Below are 19,809 nucleotides of genomic sequence, written 5' to 3'. Positions count from 1 at the left end.
GATTTGCAAAAGTCTCGTCCAAATCTTGGATCAGAGTTGCTCTGTCTCTGCTCTTGACCACTATATCATCCATGTAAGCTTCTACATTTCTGTGCAGCTGTGGCTCAAAAGCATGACTGACTACTCTTGCAAATGTTGAACCAGCATTCTTTAGTCCGAAGGGCATCCGTACAAAACAGTACGTGCCACATGGAGTAATGAATGCGGTCTTTTCTTCATCCTCTTCTGCCATGAAGATCTGATGGTATCCTGAGTATGCATCCAGGAATGAAAGCAGATCACATCCTGCCGTGGAGTCGACAATCGGGTCAATGCGCGGCAAGGGAAATGGATCCTTGGGACAAGCTTTATTAACATCAGTGAAGTCAATACAAAGCCTCCACTTCCCGTTGCTTGCGCACGACTACTGGATTGGCTAACCACGTTGGATGGAGTACTCCTCGGACCAAGGCCTGCTGCTTCCAACTTCTTGATCTCTTCTGCAATGAACTCTTGACGCTCCATTGCTTGTTTCCCGACTCTCTGCTTGACGGGCCGCGCGTGAGGGCAGACGGCAAGGTGGTGCTCAATTACTTTCCTGGGAACACCGGGGATGTCAGATGGTTGCCATGCAAACACATCGACATTCGCCCGCAGGAAAGCAACGAGCGCGCTTTCCTATTTAGGGTCAACGGTGGCACTGATGGTGAAGGTACCACCAGTGTCGTCTTCCTTGGCGGCCACTTTCTTAGTCTCTGGTGCGGCTGTCTTCGCCTTCTTGCACTTGCCGGTGGAGCTCGATGGTGCGTCCTTGACGGTAGCGCAGCACTCCGAAGAGGTGCGCTTGCCGGAGTGGGCAACAGAGCTACTCTTGCCGGACTTGGTCTTCTTCTTCTTCCCCCCGGGAGCTTCAGCGGCAAGTGGTTTGCGCTCTGCTGCGGCTGCTGCTTCCCGGTAGATCTTGTCGGTACAGATAAGTGCATCCTTCTTGTCGCCTTGGACAGAAATGACACTTATCGGACCGGGCATCTTGAGCACGCAATAAGCATAATGAGAGGCTGCCATGAACTTGGAAAGCACTGGACGGCCGAGTATCCCATTGTAGGGCAATGGGAAATCAGCAACGTCAAATGTGACTCTCTCTGTCCTGAAGTTCAACTCGCTGCCAAACGTCACTGGCAGTGTGATCTTCCCCTTCGGCTTGCTCCTTCCCGGGTTGATTCCTTGAAAAGTACCAGTTTCTTCGAGCTCGCTGTCGGGGATCTGGAGCTTGTTGAGCACCGCGAAAGAGATCAGATTTAGGCCGGCCCTGCCATCAACCAACATCTTTGTGACTTTGAGGTTGCGGATGGTTGGCGAAACCAACATCGGCAAGCACCCGACCGCAGTGATACGATCAGGGTGATCCTCAACATCAAAGACGATGGGCGTGCTGGACCACTACAGGGGCTTGCGCGATTCGACTGATGGTTCTGCTGCATTCACCTCCCGCACCCACTGTTTGAGTTGACGGTGCGAGGTGTGCAGAGAAGCACCGCCGTCAACGCACAAAACCTCCATCGCCTTCTGAAACTCTTGGTCGTCGGTCTCATCCTCATCCATCTCATCATCCTCATATTCTTCTTCGTCCTTGTCGCGGCCACGGGGAGGTCTATCTCCTTGCCGCTGCTTGGCCTTGCCGCGGCGCCCTCCCTGGGCGGGAAGCTTCTTGCCGGATCCTCCGCCACCTTCCCGGGCCTTCTCCTTGTCGCGACGCTCATATTCAGCCTTCTGTAGCTCTGCCATCTGCTCAACCTTCTTGCAGGCTTGGAGGTCATGGCCCTTGGTGCGATGGATCTTGCAGTACTGCTTGCCGGAGCCGTCCTGCTTGTCGGCGGCCACCACAGCCTCGCCGGAGTCGCCAGCTTTGGCCTTGTCAGAGCCGCCTCCATTGCCGGACTGCTCAACAACTAGCACATCCTTAGCCTTTCTCTTTCTTTTATTCTGCCTTCGGTTCCTCTTTGCCGGAGGGGCGTCCTCACTGTCAGATCCTTCTGCTCCTACATTCTCTCCAGGGAGTTTCCTCCCCTCTTCAGCACGTGCACACTTGTCGGCCAGAGCATATAGCTCGCTGACATCTCTGATCTTTCACATTGCCATCTCCTCCCTCATCCTGCGGTTACGCATGTTCTGATGGAACGCGCTGATAACCGCGGCAGGGTGGACGTCTGGGATGTTGCGCTGCACCTGGCTGAATCTCTGTATGTACTTGCACAGGGATTCTCCTTCCTTCTGGGCGAGCAAATGAAGATCGCTTTCCTGGCCATGGGGCTTGTGGCCGCCTGTGAAGGCGCCGACAAACTAATGGCACAGGTCCGCCCACGAAGAAATGGAGTTGTCCGGCAAGTGCATGAGCCAAGATCTGACGTTGGGCTTGAGCACCAGCGGGAAGTAGTTGGCGAGGATCTTCTCATGGCGCCCCCCGGCAGCCTGCACTGTGATGGTGTAGACGCTGAGGAACTCTGACGGATGTATCCTGCCATCGTACTTCTCGGGTACGTCTGGCTTGAAGTTCTTGGTGCTGGGCCACTGGACTTGCCGCAGCTCACGGGTGAACGCAGGGCACCCTACCCCGTACGGCAAGTTGCCTGGTTCCCCTGGCGCATGCATGTCGACAGTGGGCCCAGCGCACTGGTCAGACCGACGTCGCACCTCTCTGCGACGCTCGATGCGAGTGCGAGCGTCTTCATGTCGTCGTTCTTGGAGAACTTGGCGTTGATCACGGCGAGCTCGCGGGTCCGATGATGCAGTGGAGTCGGTGTCGAGGTTGGCTCGGCGAGTCGGCGATCTTGGCCTTCGGGGTGGGGAGTGCGCGGTAGTGGCATCCCCAGCGGTCTTGTCGGCGTCGTCTTGCGCCTGAGCGTCTTGCCGGGGCTTCGATGTGCTCAGTTGCCGGGGCTTGTCGGCATTGGCGAAGCCGACGAGGCTCTAAATTGTAATCCTCCAGTCGTCGATCTTGTCCGGTGCTGGAGGGTAGTCTAGAAGCAGCTGGGCTCGTGCCAGTGCTTCCTCTAGAGTCTTGGGCAGCGGTGGCGAACGACGCGAGGTGCGGGATATGCTCAAACTTCTAACAGTGTTAGAAGGAGCAGCATCTCGCCCAGGCGACCGTACCGCGCTCGTGCCAGCGTGTTGGCGTGCATGTTGGCCTGGAGCGTCTCGCGACCCGCCGGCTTGGCCTTGTTCCAACGCGAGCACGGTGCTAGGAGCCCTGTGGCGTTGTCGATCTTGCCCCTCCTGGGAGGGGTGCGGTGGATGTACAGACGCTGAAGCTTGCGGGGCCTTGTCCTTGGACCTGGTGACGACGTGAGTCCCACCATCGGTGCCCGCTCCTCCGCCGGCGTCCACCCCACCGCCCGTTTGCTCCGGTGGCGGTAGGATAGTCGCGGACGGAGTGGCCACCTCCGAAGCCTTCTTCTTCGGTGGCATGTCGATGAAGATGTTGATGTAGCGCGCGTGGAGACCGGATCAGATTCGCACAAACTCGACGCCCCCTACCTGGCGCGCCAAAGATGTCGTGGGGAACGAGCACCTATGGGGCAGGGGCCCCTTCTGGTCCGGCAGGGAGCGGGAGGGCGCACGAAGAGCAGGTCGAGGTCGGGCGCGCGCGGGGGATTTTACCCAGCTTCGGAGCTCTCCGGAGAGATAAAACTCCTACTGCTGCTTTGTGTTTGTATTTGTTCTCGCTTGAGAGCGTGGGTATGTTGTGGTCTCGAATGAGTCGAACCGAACCCCTTCTACGTGCGCATGGGCCTCCTTTTTATAGTCCAAAGGGGTCACCGACAGGTGGCAACGCAGAAAGAGGGGTAAAAAGGTAAAAACGCGGGTTGGTACAACCACTATCTACAGTGCCCCCTACCTAACTCTGACGGCAGGGGACAAGAGCATTTAATGCCCGTCTGGTCGCTTCAACAGTGCAGGAAACGACCGTTAGGGGCGCCACCGATCGCCACGATGGCCTCCTAGTCACCTTCGCTCGCCACCTCGCACCGCTAGGCTGCACAGCTACACGCCACGTGCACCAGGAATGATCCTGTGGCGACACGTCGTCGGGTGAGCTGGAGCGTGGGCGCAGAGTGGTGGCTTCGCCGCGGCAAGTGCCTTGCCGCGGTATCTGTCTTGTCGCACCCGCAAGCTTGCCACTCGTCGGGTCTTGCCGGGACGCGCGGTGCATCGCGGCAGGTCTTCTGAAGTGCCTTGGTTGGCCTTCCCGGCAAGCTCCTCTTGCCGGGGTCTTGCCCTTCTCGACAAGCTCCTCTTGCCGGGGTCTTGTCCTTCCCGGCAAGCTCCTCTTGTCGGGGCCTTGTCTTCAAAGTTAACACTTTGTTCTTGAATGGCAGTAAATGGGAATGACGAAGGGTCTTGGCGGGCGTCCGGCAAGCCTTGCCGCGGGACGCTGCGACTACCCGTGCACAAGTTCGGGGTACTAAGGTACCCCTACTTTAGTACACCGACAGTAGATGCATCTCTTCTTTCACTCGTTGCTTAGATGAACTCATAGATGGATCTTGGTGAAACCGTAGAATTTTTTTTAATTTTCTGCAACGTTACCCAACAGTGGCATCATGAGCTAGGTCTATGCGTAGTTCTCTATTGCACGAGTAGAACACAATTTTGTTGTGGGCGTAGATCTTGTCAACTTGCTTGCCGCTACTAGTCTTTTCTTGCTTCAGCGGTATTGTGGGATGAAGCGGCCCGGACCGACCTTACACGTACGCTTACGTGAGACAGGTTCCACCGACTGACATGCACTAGTTGCATAAGGTGGCTAGCGGGTGTCTGTCTCTCCCACTTAGTTGGAGCGGATTCGACGAAAAGGGTCCTTATGAAGGGTAAATTGAAGTTGACAAAATCACGTTGTGGTTATTCGTAGGTAAGAAAACGTTCTTGCTAGAACCCAATTGCAGCCACGTAAAAGATGCAACAACAATTAGAGGACGTCTAACTTGTTTTTGCAGCAATTGTCATGTGATGTGATATGGCCAAAAGTTGTGATGAATGATGAATGATATATTGTGATGTATGAGATCATGTTCTTGTAATAGGAATCACGACTTGCATGTCGATGAGTATGACAACCGGCAGGAGCCATAGGAGTTGTGTTTATTTTTTGTATGACCTGCGTGTCATTGAAGAACGCCATGTAAATTACTTTACTTTATTGCTAAACGCGTTAGCCATAGAAGAGAAGTAGTCGTTAGCGTGACAACTTCATGAAGACACGATGATGGAGATCATGGTGTCATGCCGGTGACAAAGATGATCATGGAGCCCCGAAGATGGAGATCAAAGGAGCTATATGATATTGGCCATATCATGTCACTACTATATAATTGCATGTGATGTTTATTATGTTTATGCATCTTGTTTACTTAGAACGACGGTAGTAAATAAGATGATCCCTTACAACAATTTCAAGAAGTGTTCTCCCCTAACTGTGCACCGTTGCTAAAGTTCGTCGTTTCGAAGCACCACATGATGATCGGGTGTGATAGATTCTTACGTTCACATACAACGGGTGTAAGACAGTTTTACACATGCAAAACACTCAGGGTTAACTTGACGAGCCTAGCATGTACAGACATGGCCTCGGAACACAGAGACCGAAAGGTCGAACACGAGTCGTATGGAAGATACGATCAACATGGAGATGTTCACCGACAATGACTAGTCCGTCTCACGTGATGATCGGACACGGCCTAGTCGACTCGGATCATGTAACACTTAGATGACTAGAGGGATGTCTAATCTTAGTGGGAGTTCATTGTAATAATTTGATTAGATGAACTTAATTGTCATGAACTTAGTCTAAAACCTTTGCAAATATGTCTTATAGATCAAATGGCCGCCGCTCATGTCAACATGAACTTCAACGCGTTCCTAGAGAAAACCAAGCTGAAAGATGATGGCAGCAACTATACGGACTGGGTCCGGAACCTGAGGATCATCCTCATAGCTGCCAGGAAACAATATGTCCTAGAAGGACCACTAGGTGATGCACCCGTCCCAGAGAACCAAGACGTTATGAACGCTTGGTAGTCTCGCGCTGATGATTACTCCCTCGTTCAGTGCGGCATGCTTTACAGCTTAGAACCGGGGCTCCAAAAGTGTTTTGAGCAACATGGAGCATATGAGATGTTCGAGGAGCTGAAACTAGTTTTCCAAGCTCATGCCCGGGTCGAGAGATATGAAGTCTCCGACAAGTTCTATAGTTGTAAGATGGAGGAAAATAGTTCTGTCAATGAGCACATACTCAAAATGTCTGGGTTGCACAACCGCCTGTCCCAGCTGGACATTAACCTCCCGGACGAGGCGGTCATTGACAGAATCCATCAGTCGCTCCCACCAAGCTACAAGAGCTTTGTGATGAACTATAATATGCAAGGGATGGTGAAAACCATTCCTGAAGTATTTTCAATGCTGAAGTCAGCAGAGGTAGAAATCAAGAAGGAACATCAATTGTTGATGGTCAATAAAACCACTAAGTTCAAGAAGGGCAAGGGCAAGAAGAACTTCAAGAAAGACGGCAAGGATGTTGCCACGCCCGGTAAGCCAGTTGCTGGGAAGAAGTCAAAGAATGGACCCAAGCCTGAGACTGAGTGCTTTTATTGCAAAGGGAAGGGTCACTGGAAGCGGAACTGCCCCAAATACTTAGCGGACAAGAAGGCCGGCAACACCAAAGGTATATTTGATATACATGTAATTGATGTGTACCTTACCAGTACTCGTAGTAACTCTTGGGTATTTGATACCGGTGCCGTTGCTCATATTAGTAACTCACAGCAGGAGCTGCGGAATAAGCGGAGACTGGCGAAGGACGAGGTGACGATGCGTGTCGGGAATGGTTCCAAGGTCGATGTGATTGCCGTCGGCACGCTACCTCTACATTTACCTACGGGATTAGTTTTAAACCTTAATAATTGTTATTTAGTGCCAAGTTTGAGCATGAACATTGTATCTGGATCTCGTTTGATACGAGATGGCTACTCATTTAAATCCGAGAATAATGGTTGTTCTATTTATATGAGAGATATGTTTTATGGTCATGCCCCGATGGTCAATGGTTTATTCTTAATGAATCTCGAGCGTAATATTACACATATTCATAGTGTGAATACCAAAAGATGTAAAGTTGATAACGATAGTCCCACATACTTGTGGCACTGCCGCCTTGGTCACATTGGTGTCAAGCGCATGAAGAAGCTCCATGCTGATGGACTTTTAGAGTCTCTCAATTATGAATCGTTTGACACATGCGAACCATGCCTCATGGGCAAAATGACCAAGACTCCGTTCTCCGGAACAATGGAGCGAGCAACCAACTTATTGGAAATCATACATACCGATGTGTGCAGTCTAATGAGCGTTGAGGCTCGTGGAGGATATCGTTATGTTCTCACTCTCACTGATGACTTGAGTAGATATGGGTATGTCTACTTAATGAAACACAAGTCTGAGACCTTTGAAAAGTTCAAGGAATTTCAGAACGAGGTAGAGAATCAACGTGACCGAAAGATAAAGTTTCTACGATCAGATCGTGGAGGAGAATATTTGAGTCACGAATTTGGTACACACTTAAGGAAATGTCGAATCGTTTCACAACTCACGCCGCCTGGAACACCTCAGCGTAACGGTGTGTCCGAACGTCGTAATCGCACTCTATTGGATATGGTGCGGTCTATGATGTCTCTTACCGATTTACCGCTATCATTTTGGGGATACGCTCTAGAGACAGCTACATTCACTTTAAATAGGGCACCGTCTAAATCCGTTGAGACGACACCGTATGAATTGTGGTTTGGGAAGAAACCTAAGCTGTCGTTTCTAAAAGTTTGGGGATGCGATGCTTATGTCAAGAAACTTCAACCTGAAAAGCTCGAACCCAAATCGAAAAAATGCGTCTTCATAGGATACCCTAAAGAAACCATTGGGTATACCTTCTACTTAAGATCCGAGGGCAAGATCTTTGTTTCCAAGAACGGATCCTTTCTAGAAAAAGAGTTTCTCTCGAAAGAAGTAAGTGGGAGGAAAGTAGAACTCGATGAAGTACTACCTCTTGAACAGGAAAGTAGTGCGGCTCAGGAAAATGTTCATGTGATGCCTACACCGACTGGAGAGGAAAATAATGATGATGATCAAGGTACTTCGGATCAAGTTGCTATGGAACTTCGTAGGTCCACAACGACACGTTCCGCACCAGAGTGGTACGGCAACCCTGTCCTGGAAATCATGTTGTTAGACAATGGTGAACCTTCGAACTATGAAGAAGAGATGGCGGGCCCAGATTCCAACAAATGGCTTGAAGCCATGAAATCCGAGATAGAATCCATGTATGAAAACAAAGTATGGACTTTGACAGACTTGCCCGATGATCGACGAGCGATAGAAAACAAATGGATCTTTAAGAAGAAGAAAGGCAAAGGCGAGAACAATAAAATTAAAATTTCTTCCTTTTCGGAGGGATTGCAGGTCTTCTTAATCGTCTATTCGGCACAAGAAAAAGGCTTTTTCTTGTGCCGATTCTTCTTGTATCAAAATAAGAAGGACGCAGATGGTAATGTTACCATCTATAAAGCTCGACTTGTCGCTAAGGGTTATCGGCAAGTTCAAGGGATTGACTACGATGAGACATTCTCTCCCGTAGCGAAGCTAAAGTCCGTCCGAATCATGTTAGCAATTGCCACATACTATGATTATGAGATATGGCAGATGGACGTCAAAACGGCATTCCTTAACGGACATCTTAAGGAAGAGCTATATATGATGCAGCTGGAAGGTTTTGTCGACCCTAAGAATGCTAACAAAGTATGCAAGCTCCAGCGATCAATTTATGGGCAAGCATCTCGGAGTTGGAACATTCGCTTTGATGAGATGATCAAAGCGTTTGGGTTTATGCAGACTTATGGAGAAGCCTGCGTTCACAAGAAAGTGAGTGGGAGCTCTGTAGCATTTCTCATATTATATGTAGATGACATACTCTTAATGGGAAATGATATAGAACTTTTGGACAGTATTAAGGCCTACTTGAATAAGTGTTTTTCAATGAAGGACCTTGGAGAAGCTGCTTACATATTAGGCATCAAGATCTATAGGGATAGATCGAGACGCCTCATAGGTCTTTCGCAAAGCACATACCTTGATAAGATTTTGAAGAAGTTCAAAATGGATCAGTCCAAGAAAGGGTTCTTGCCTGTATTGCAAGGTGTGAGATTGAGCTCGGCTCAATGCCCGGCCACGTCAAAAGATAAAGAAGAGATGAGTGTCACCCCCTATGCTTCAGCCATAGGATCTATTATGTATGGCATGCTGTGTACCAGACCTGATGTAAACCTTGCCGTAAGTTTGGTAGGAAGGTACCAAAGTAATCCCGGCAAGGAACACTAGATATCGGTCAAGAATATCCTGAAGTACCTGAAAAGGACAAAGGACATGTTTCTCGTTTATGGAGGTGACGAAGAGCTCGTCGTAAAGGGTTACGTCGACGCTAGCTTCGACACAGATCTGGATGAATCTAAGTCACAAACCGGATACGTGTATATGTTGAATGGTGGAGCAGTAAGCTGGTGCAGTTGCAAGCAGAGCGTTGTGGCGGGATCTACATGTGAAGCGGAGTACGTGGCAGCCTCGGAGGCAGCGCATGAAGCAATTTGGGTGAAGGAGTTCATCACTGACCTAGGAGTCATACCCAATGCGTCGGGGCCGATCAAACTCTTCTGTGACAACACTGGAGCTATTGCCCTTGCCAAGGAGCCCAGGTTTCACAAGAAGACCAAGCACATCAAGCGTCGTTTCAACTCCATCCGTGAAAATGTTCAAGATGGAGACATAGATATTTGCAAAGTACATACGGATCTGAATGTCGCAGATCCGTTAACTAAACCTCTCTCGCGAGAAAAACATGATCAACACCAAAAATCTATGGGTGTGCGATTCATCACAATGTAACTAGATTATTGACTCTAGTGCAAGTGGGAGACTGTTGGAAATATGCCCTAGAGGCAATAATACAAGGATTATTATTATATTTCCTTGTTCATGATAATTGTCTTTATTCATGCTATATCTATATTATCCGGAAATCGTAATACACGTGTGAATACATAGACCATAATATGTCCCTAGTAAGCCTCTAGTCACGGATCACATCATTAGGAGAATGATGTGATGGACAAGACCCAATCCTAAGCATAGCACAAGATCGTGTAGTTCGTTTGCTAGAGATTTTCCAATGTCAAGTATCTTTTCCTTAGACCATGAGATCGTGTAACTCCCGGACACCGTAGGAGTGCTTTGGGTGTACCAAACGTCACAACGTAACTGGGTGACTATATAGGTGCACTATAGGTATCTCTGAAAGTGTCTGTTGGGTTGACACGGATCGAGACTGGGATTTGTCACTCCGTATGAAGGAGAGGTATCTCTAGGCCCACTCGGTAATGCATCATCATAATGAGCTCAAAGTGACCAAGTGTTTTGTCACGGGATCATGCATTACGGTACGAGTAAAGTGACTTGCCGGTAATGAGACTGAACGAGGTATTGGGATACCGACGATCGAGTCTCGGGCAAGTAACGTACCGATTGACAAAGGGAATTGTATACGGGGTTGATTGAATCCTCGACATCGTGGTTCATCCGATGAGATCATCGAGGAGTATGTGGGAGCCAACATGGGTATCCAGATCCCGCTGTTGGTTATTGACCGGAGAGCCGTCTCGGTCATGTCTGCATGTCTCCCGAACTCGTAGGGTCTACACACTTAAGGTTCGGTGACGCCAGGGTTGTATGAATATTAGTATGCAGCAAACCGAATGTTGTTCGGAGTCCCGGATGAGATCCCGGACGTCACGAGGAGTTTTGAAATGGTCCGGAGGTAAAGAATTATATATAGGAAGTGCTGTTTCGGCCATCGGGAAGGTTTCGGGGTCACCCGGTATTGTACCGGGACCACCGGAAGTGTCCCGGGGGTCCACCGGGTGGGGCCACCCATCTCGGAGGGCCCCATGGGCTGAATTGGGGAGGGGAACCAGACCATAGTGGGCTGGTGCGCCCCCCTTGGTCCACCCCCTGCGCCTAGGGTTGAAACCCTAGGGTGGGGGGCGCCCCACTTGCCTTGGGGGGCACTCCACCCCCCTGGCCGCCGCCCCCCTTGGGAGATTAGATCTCCAGGGCCCAGCACCCCCTCTGGGGGCCTATATAAAGGGAGGGTAGGGAGGGGCAGCCACACCCTGAAGTCCTGGCGCCTCCCTCCCCCTGCTACACCTCTTCCTCCTCCCACAGTTGCTTGGCGAAGCCCTGCCGGAGTTCTGCTGCATCCACCACCACGCCGTCGTGCTGCTGGATCATCATCAAGCTATCCTTTCCCCTTGCTGGATCAAGACGGAGGAGATGTCACGCTGACCGTACGTGTGTTGAACGTGGAGGTGCCGTCCGTTCGGTGCTAGGATCTCCGGTGATAGGATCACGACGAGAATGACTACCTCAACCCCGTTCTTTTGAACGCTTCCGCACGCGATCTACAAAGTGGTATGTAGATGCATCTCTTATTTCACTCATTGCTTAGATGAACTCATAGATGGATCTTGGTGAAACCGTAGAATTTTTTTTAATTTTCTGCAACGTTACCCAACAATTACTTGTCTTCTCTCTTGAGTTGAATGCTTGCAGATTCCAGCTTAGTCCAATGCACGTGCACTCTTATTATTATACACACCATTCGGTCGTGCAAGTGAAAGGCAATAATGATGATATATGATGGACTTATTGGGAAGAGAAAAGCTGATATGAACTCGACCTCTCTTGTTTTTGTAAATATGATGATTCATCGTTCTTGATTCAGCTATTATGAAGTAAACATATTTGCAATGACATTTAGAGATTATAGTTGCTTGTGCCATGCTTGATTAGCTATGAGTTATAATGGTTTACCTTGTATGCCAACATGCTATTAGAATGATTATGATGTGGTATGATGGGGTGGTATCCTCCTTTAAATGCATTGAGTGACTCGACTTGACACATGTTCACGCATGTAGTTGAATCCAATCAACATAGCCTTCATGATATTTATGTTCATGGTGGATTATATCCTACTCATGCTTGTACTCGGTGTGAATTAATTTTAATGCATGTTTACTACTGTTGTCGCTCTCTCAGTTGGTCACTTCCCAGTCTTTTGCTTGCCTTCACTTGTACTAAGCGGGAATACTGCTTGTGCATCCAAACTCCTTGAACCCCAAAGTTATTCCATATGAGTCCACTATACCTACCTATATGCGGTATTTACCTGCCGTTCCAATAAATTTGTATGTGCCAAACTCTAAACCTTCAAATAAACTGTTTTGCATGCTCGACTAGCTCATATGTCAACTAGAGCTGCCCTTGTCTTCCGTGTTAGGCGGGTTATTCTCAAGAGGAGTGGACTCCGCTCCTCATTCACGAGAAAATGGCTGGTATTCGAGATGCCCAGTCACATGCTTTATGCAAACTAAATCAAAATAACTGCAAACAAAACTCCCCTTGGGACCCGTTGAATGTTGGAGGCACTCGTTGTTTCGAGCAAGCCATGGATTGATGCTTGTGGAGGAGGGGGAGTATAAACTTTACCATTCTGTTTGGAACCGCCTATAATCTGTTTAGCATGGAAGATATCGTCGTCTTTTAGTTGTTATGTTGACAATGAAATTATGCCGCTCAAAATATAATTTATCTCTATTTCAAAACCGAGCTCTGGCACCTCTACAAATCCCTGCTTCCCTCTGCGAAGGGCCTATCTATTTACTTTTATGTTGAGTCATCACCCTTCTTATTAAAAAGCAGCCGCTGGAGAGCACACTGTCGTTTGCATTCATTATTATTGGTTTATATTGGGTATGACTTGACTGGATCTCTTTTACCATGAATTACAATGTTTAGTCAGTCCTTAATCTTTAAAGGTGCTCTGCATTTATGTTTTGTGGTCTCAGAAAGGGCTAGCGAGATACCATTTTGTTATATCATGTTATGATTATTTTGAGAAAGTGTTGTCATCCGAGTTTTATTATTATGGCTCACTAGCTGATTATGCTATTGATATGAGTAATTGTGAGACCTACGTGTTATTGTGAGTATGGTTAGTTCATAATAATTGCTGAAACTTGAATGCTAGCTTTTCATGTTTACAACAACAAGAGCAAATAGAGTTTGTAAAAGTTTTTCTTTTTCTCTTTCAGTTTGTCAACTGAATTGCTTGAGGACAAGCAATGGTTTAAGCTTGGGGGAGTTGATACGTCTCCGTCGTATCTACTTTTCCAAACAGTTTTGCCCTTATTTTGGACACTTGTATGATTTGAATGGAACTAACCCAGACTGGCGCTGTTTTCAGCAGAATTGCCATGGTGTTGTTTTATGTGCAGAAAACAAAAGTTCTCGGAATGACCTGAAACTCCACGGAATATCTTAGAATAAATAATAAAAAATCCTCGCCAAAGATGAAGGCCAGGGGGCCCACACCCTGTTCACGAGGGTGGGGGCGCGCCCCTCCCCCCTGGGCGTGCCCCCCTACCTCGTGGGCCCCCTGGTGGCCCTCCGACGCCAACTCCAACTCCATATATTGGCTTTCGGGGAGAAAAAAATCAGAGATAAAGTTTCATCACGTTTTACGGTACGGAGCCGCCGCCAAGCCCTAATCTCTCTTGGGAGGGCTGGTATGGAGTCCGTTCGGGGCTCCGGAGAGGGGGATCCGTCGTCGTCGTCATCATCAACCATCCTCCATCACCAATTTCATGATGCTCACCGCCGTGCGTGAGTAATTGCATCGTAGGCTTGCTGGATGGTGATGGGTTGGATGAGATTTATCATTTAATCGAGTTAGTTTTGTTAGGGTTTGATCCCTAATATCCATTATGTTCTGAGATTGATGTTGCTATGACTTTGCTATGCTTAATGCTTGTCACTAGGGCCCGAGTGCCATGATTTCAGATCTGAACCTATTATGTTTTCATGAATATATGTGTGTTCTAGATCCTATCTTGCAAGTCTATAGTCACCTACTATGTGTTATGATCCGGCAACCCCGAAGTGACAATAATCGGGACCACTCCCGGTGATGACCATAGTTTGAGGAGTTCATGTATTCACTATGTGCTAATGCTTTGTTCCGGTTCTCTATTAAAAGGAGGCCTTAATATCCCTTAGTTCCCAATAGGACCCCGCTGCCACGGGAGGTTAGGACAAAAGATGTCATGCAAGTTCTTTTCCATAAGCACGTATGACTATATACGGAATACATGCCTACATTACATTGATGAACTGGAGCTAGTTCTGTGTCACCCTATGTTATGACTATTACATGATGAACCACATCCGGCATAATTATCCATCGCTAATCCGGTGCCTACGAGTTTTCCATATACTGGTTCTCGCTTATTTACATTTCCGTTGCTACTGTTACAATCACTACAAAATACCAAAAACATTACTTTTGCTGTCTTTACTTTTGTTACCACTAGCAAAGTGGCCCGCTCGATGCGCAGGCTAGAAATTTATAAAGTTTATTGATGAGAACATACAATTTCATTTGTCTAAATAATCGAAATAACATGTGATACCATTTTGAAATATATAAGACTTCTGTGAACATAGTTTTATCTTTGGTATATTTGGGTTTTTACTGATATTCACGTATATTCCTCACCACTTCATCATTTACGTGTTAATTATGCATGATGTACTAACTATTCTTTTATGATTAGTTCCGTCGTTCAAAATTTTATTTTCGGCAGTTAGATCATGTGCTTAGTTATTTTTTTTCCAGTAAACACAATTCTAATACTTCTCATTGTTTTCATGTAGGCATGTTTAGAATTGTTAACGTTGTGCACGATTGGTGGGTACTTGTTTGAATATATAATGATTTTTGTACTTACGGTGAATTTGTTTTAGTTTGGTATAAAAAGTAGTGTATTTATATATTGCAAATATCCATGAAAACTTTGTTGGTAGTTATTTGTTTCAATGGTCACTTGATTTAGTTAAGTTAATACACATGTGCTCAGTCTAAATAAGGTTGTTCCTAGTGTAGGAGTTTTTATCGTCTCAGGGTTGCACCGCTCATTGGACCAAATTCTGCTTTAGAATTTGTCTTAGCGACCGTAATCCTATTTTATGGAATAAAACTATTTTCTTCTTTTAAAAAAAATACACATGTGCCCAGCAGTACCAATGGTGACTTGTATTTTAGGGAAATAAATGCCAAATTAAGTCCTTTATAGGGAAATAAATGCCCTTGCTATGTTGTATTTTAGTTTCTTTTCTATCTCTTTTTTCCCACGGGTTTGTAATAATGTTGCGGATGCTCTAGCCATGTATGGATTGAATATGGTGCATGTGTCCCAAGCCGTATGTCGGGTCGCTGCTTCTATCTTTATCCAGACATGATTGCCGGTGATCTTGCTCGACACAACGGTTAATTGGATTGAAATTTCCAAGTTCGAAAAAATGGTGCATTTTCACGTTAGCATAGTTTGTTGTTAGATATATTGTCCACTTTCTAGAAAAGAAACATCCTCCATACTACGTTCATTATTAAAAAAAAGGCATAGTGCACACTATTTATACATGTACGTACAATACTTTACTGGTTATATTGGTGCCACCATGCTAATTGTACTTTCCCTTTTATGTAGTCTTCTGTTCCGAGTATTTTTTTGTGTTGCTTTTGGAAAAGTTCTTTTTTTTCTGCTAGTGGAATATTATGAGATTTAACCAAGCAGGCTCACTCAGATGTACTTAGCGACCACACATCTTTCCGACACATAAAATGAAATCCTCTTTCCCATTCACGCTTTCACACATACACATGTTGCTCTTGGTCTTGCCCTTGCCCGATCCCCTTTCTCACTCCAAAATTTCTGCTTCCGGTAGCTCCCATCAGCTTGATTCCTTGATTCCCTCCCTTGAGCTTGCTTGTCCTCACCTGTAGCCACCCCCGCAGCTCGATTCGCCTGTGCGGCCATAGGGTGAACTTCGACGGTGGCTTGTTTGTCTCCTCGTACGCCTCCTCGGTCTCCTCCTAGGCTGGTAATGGCGATGGAGGGGTAGCAGGCCCAAGGTGTAGCTGCGCAAGGGAGGAGGTGAGATCATCAAGCTGCACGGTGTTGTTGCTGTCAATATCCGTGCAGGTGATTTTGCCGTGGATTTCTTCTCCCACAGCTGCTTTGATCCATCTTTAGTATGAGGATAGTGTAGTCGTTTTCTGCCCCAGCGCCGGCCAGACACATCCTCCACATCGGCAACATTCTTTGAACTTTGAAGGTCCCCTTTTTCCTTTTCCTGACTGTCATACTTTTTTTCATAACCGCTTCCTTTGTTTCTGTGACTGAACCAATAGTATAACGTAATTAAGGAAATGCCTGTTAGTGAAAAATGTTAAAATCTTGGAAAACATGTAATTATTTGGGCTCAATAAGTGTTGTTAGTGAGAGAGATAATAATTAGTGAGTGAAATTAAAAAGAATATAAGTATATGTTTGTGCACACATGATAACTCAGTCGGCGGCGCTTTTGCCACCGGCATGCATGTAGGGGTTTTGTCATCCCCAAGATCCAACTCGGACGTCATCACTGTCCCAAATCGAGGCAGCCCAAAAATTTCTCTTCATCATCGACAAAGGCAGCCCGGCTTGGTCACCAAATATTTTCACCCGCATGTCTTCAGATGACTGATACCTACCAAATAAAGGTTTAAACCATAGGATAAACTAACCTGGCATATATACCCCAGTCTAAATTATGTATACCTTATTGTGGAAACATGCACAAATATGCTTGATTAATGTCATGTGTCTATTAAGGTGAGAAGCATGCACGGTCCTGAATCTGAAAATAAAACATGGATTGGTACCCATCAAGAGACTTCTTATAGAACAGAATTAACCACAACCATATTGATGTACATGGAAAACAACATACCACCATCTCTCTTTGAAATAGCAATATTTATTGGAAAATTACATTTGGTGCACTCTAATTAGCCAATAAGAAAATCTGCATATAGCACACTTTTCAAACTCTAATGCAAGCTGGTAACAATCATTTGATATTTAACATTTATGGGAATGTTAGAAAAGAAAAATGAAAGACAATATTGCGCAAGTCTAGACTATGCATCCCTCCAAATAAAAGAAAGATTGTGAGCACAACTTCTAAATGCATAGGTGTATGTTCCAGTTTTTATCTGTTGTAAAGCCGCAAATACTTTTTTTTTATTTTAATCGTAATTGAATTTCTTAGCCACTGAATTTCTTGATCTGAATCTCTAGTTCAGAAAAGTTCATTGAAGTTATGAAAAAGCATTGCATTATGTCAGCCATTTCATATTAAATGCTTATGCCAAAAGAAGTGTTTTACAACCACGTACATGTAGCTATCTTGAGGTGGTTTGTAGATCTTTAGGGTTTGATCACCATGGGCGTTACAAATAAAAGCAAGGGATTGGGATCCCAATGTCGCATTTCCAACACCAATAGATTTTTAATTCTACACCATGAAAAACATATCTGTCATATTTAGAACTAAAACCCTTAGAGTAGATTGTATTTTTTTCTGTGGAGTGCCTTATCTTCTTGCTGCTACATCCGAAAGGAGTTCGGAAATATATCAGTTACTATTAAACAATGCAATCAATTCTAAACAGCGGACATGCATCATACTCCCTCCGTCCGAAAATACTTGTCATCAAAATGGATAAAAAGAGATGTATCTCGAACTAAAATACATCTAGATACATCCCCTTTTATCCATTTTGATGACAAGTATTCCCGGACGGAGGGAGTACTACCTCCGATCCATAAAACGTATCACAGTTTTGAACTAAACCCTGTTCAAAACTGCAATAATTATTTTGGATAGGAAGGAGTAGTAGTTTACAGGAATGAGCTTCCAAATATGACCACTGCATCATTATATAAATGTCGAATCAAGGAAATGCTGCAACTGACATGAGCTTAAACATATATGCTCACCTCCAGGAACATAGTCAGGTGTGTGTGTGTGTGTGTGTGTGTGTGTTCTAGTGTATAGTTACAGAAAAATAACTTGGGCATACCTTTTAGAAAGGAGTGGAAAAAGTTCTTCGATTGCCCAGAGTTGGCATATAAACAGAAAATAATGGATGGATAATTTTATATCTAGTAAATAAAAGAATTTCGCAACATTCCTAGACATCTAACATTTATAGACTTTTTAGTCACTATGCCCAATTGCCAAGATATATCATCTTTCACAACCAAGCTATTTTCAATGCAAATAGAGCATCATTAATATGGACCGATCCAATAAATAGATAATTGATCTTTTAATAAATATGCTTAAGGAGGGTAGCCCTGTTTTTACATTAATGTAATTATCTCTGAATGTGCAAATAGATATCTCCATATTAAACGGATTATGATTTAGAAGGTAGATCTAGGTAAATATGTGACCACATCACACCTTGTGAAAAGATCATCATTTTGAAGTACCAACTTAACTAAAGTAAAACATTACTGTATTGCAGCATACACAGGGGGAATTTATTAGATTAGTTACCTTGTCTGATCCAAAAATTGCCGAGTTGATTCTTGATTAATGCTATGTGCTCCTACGGAAAATTCTCTGTTAGAATTGAGGCATTGATACTAACAATTTGACGAACACTTGCAGCGTGTTGCCCTACAGCAGAAATAAGGAGTTACATGAACTGGGAACGATTGGATTGGACGTGGGGAGAGAAAAAGGAAATGTTACCTCGCTGTTGGCGGGAAAGAGTAGTAAAGCTCCAACCTCAATATCGTCCTTGATGAAGAGGTCGAATTATGGCCACTTACAGGGTATGTGTATGGTGTGTATCTCAAGTCTCAACTCTCACATGGTTGGTCTTCTAATCTCCCTCTAGCTGGCTGACAGTGGGCATGCACAACTCTATTCACCCGACGGTGCTAGCGTGCATGAAGGATAGGCTTTGAGCCCATCAATCGTGTGTAACCTACTGATCTGCTGAGTTGAGGTGTATGGTATATGATAAAATGCCGATCTGCTGAGTTGAGATGCATGATGGATAGCCACCGAGATGTAGATTAACCTTTTTTTTAACAAACATAGATCAACTTGATTTCACCGCTATTGCTTTTCAATCATCAAGCACGCAGATTGTAGCTAGGAGCAAGACCTTATTAGAATGAAGTAATCATCTGCTCCAGAGAGCCAGCGGTGCATGGCTGCTCAAGCGACCATGCCTTAGGCGCAGCCAGCCGTCGGCGACTTGACAACTGGGATATGATTTTCTTCTTTTCATTTACGGACGGGAGGACGACCAATCGGCCGGCGGCAACTTGATAAACTCATGGAACGGGCACCCTTCTCAATCACGTACGGGAGGACGGCCGCCGTCTGGCGGCGATTTGACAACATGGAATAGGGATATTTTTCTTTTCAATCTAGGACGGGGAGAACAATATTCTAGGTCATAAGTATATGTTTCCATGGCATAGGTGGGTAATTTTGACCAAGTAAGACTTTGGATGATCTAATGGTTGTAATTACATGACTTAAAAGTTTAATGGTCAGATGTTTCTAATTTTTGTGGGAATTTTTTAGCATATTCTCTTTTTTCTGGTTAACCCATCAAATACTTTTTATATATAAATAGATTACCACCACTATCATATTACTTTGCTACTAAACACTTTTCTGCTGATACTAAGTTTCCAGGTGTGGTTGAATTGACAACTCAGCTGCTAATACTTGAGAATATCTTTGGCTCCCCTTGTGTCGGAT

The 19,809-nt window shown here is 45.7% G+C and overlaps 1 long non-coding RNA gene across 1 annotated transcript; it reads left to right on the top strand.

The window, feature by feature from the left end:
- Positions 1 to 15,792: 15,792 nt before the first annotated feature.
- LOC123120116 (uncharacterized) lies at positions 15,793 to 19,609 on the top strand. Its single transcript, XR_006459334.1, has 2 exons — positions 15,793 to 16,308; positions 18,697 to 19,609. It is a non-coding gene; the product is annotated as an uncharacterized lncRNA (long non-coding RNA).
- Positions 19,610 to 19,809: the final 200 nt, after the last annotated feature.

Source organism: Triticum aestivum, chromosome 1B, assembly GCF_018294505.1.
Source record: "Triticum aestivum cultivar Chinese Spring chromosome 1B, IWGSC CS RefSeq v2.1, whole genome shotgun sequence".
NCBI lineage: Eukaryota > Viridiplantae > Streptophyta > Magnoliopsida > Poales > Poaceae > Triticum > Triticum aestivum.
This window is presented reverse-complemented; position numbering and strand designations above follow the sequence as displayed.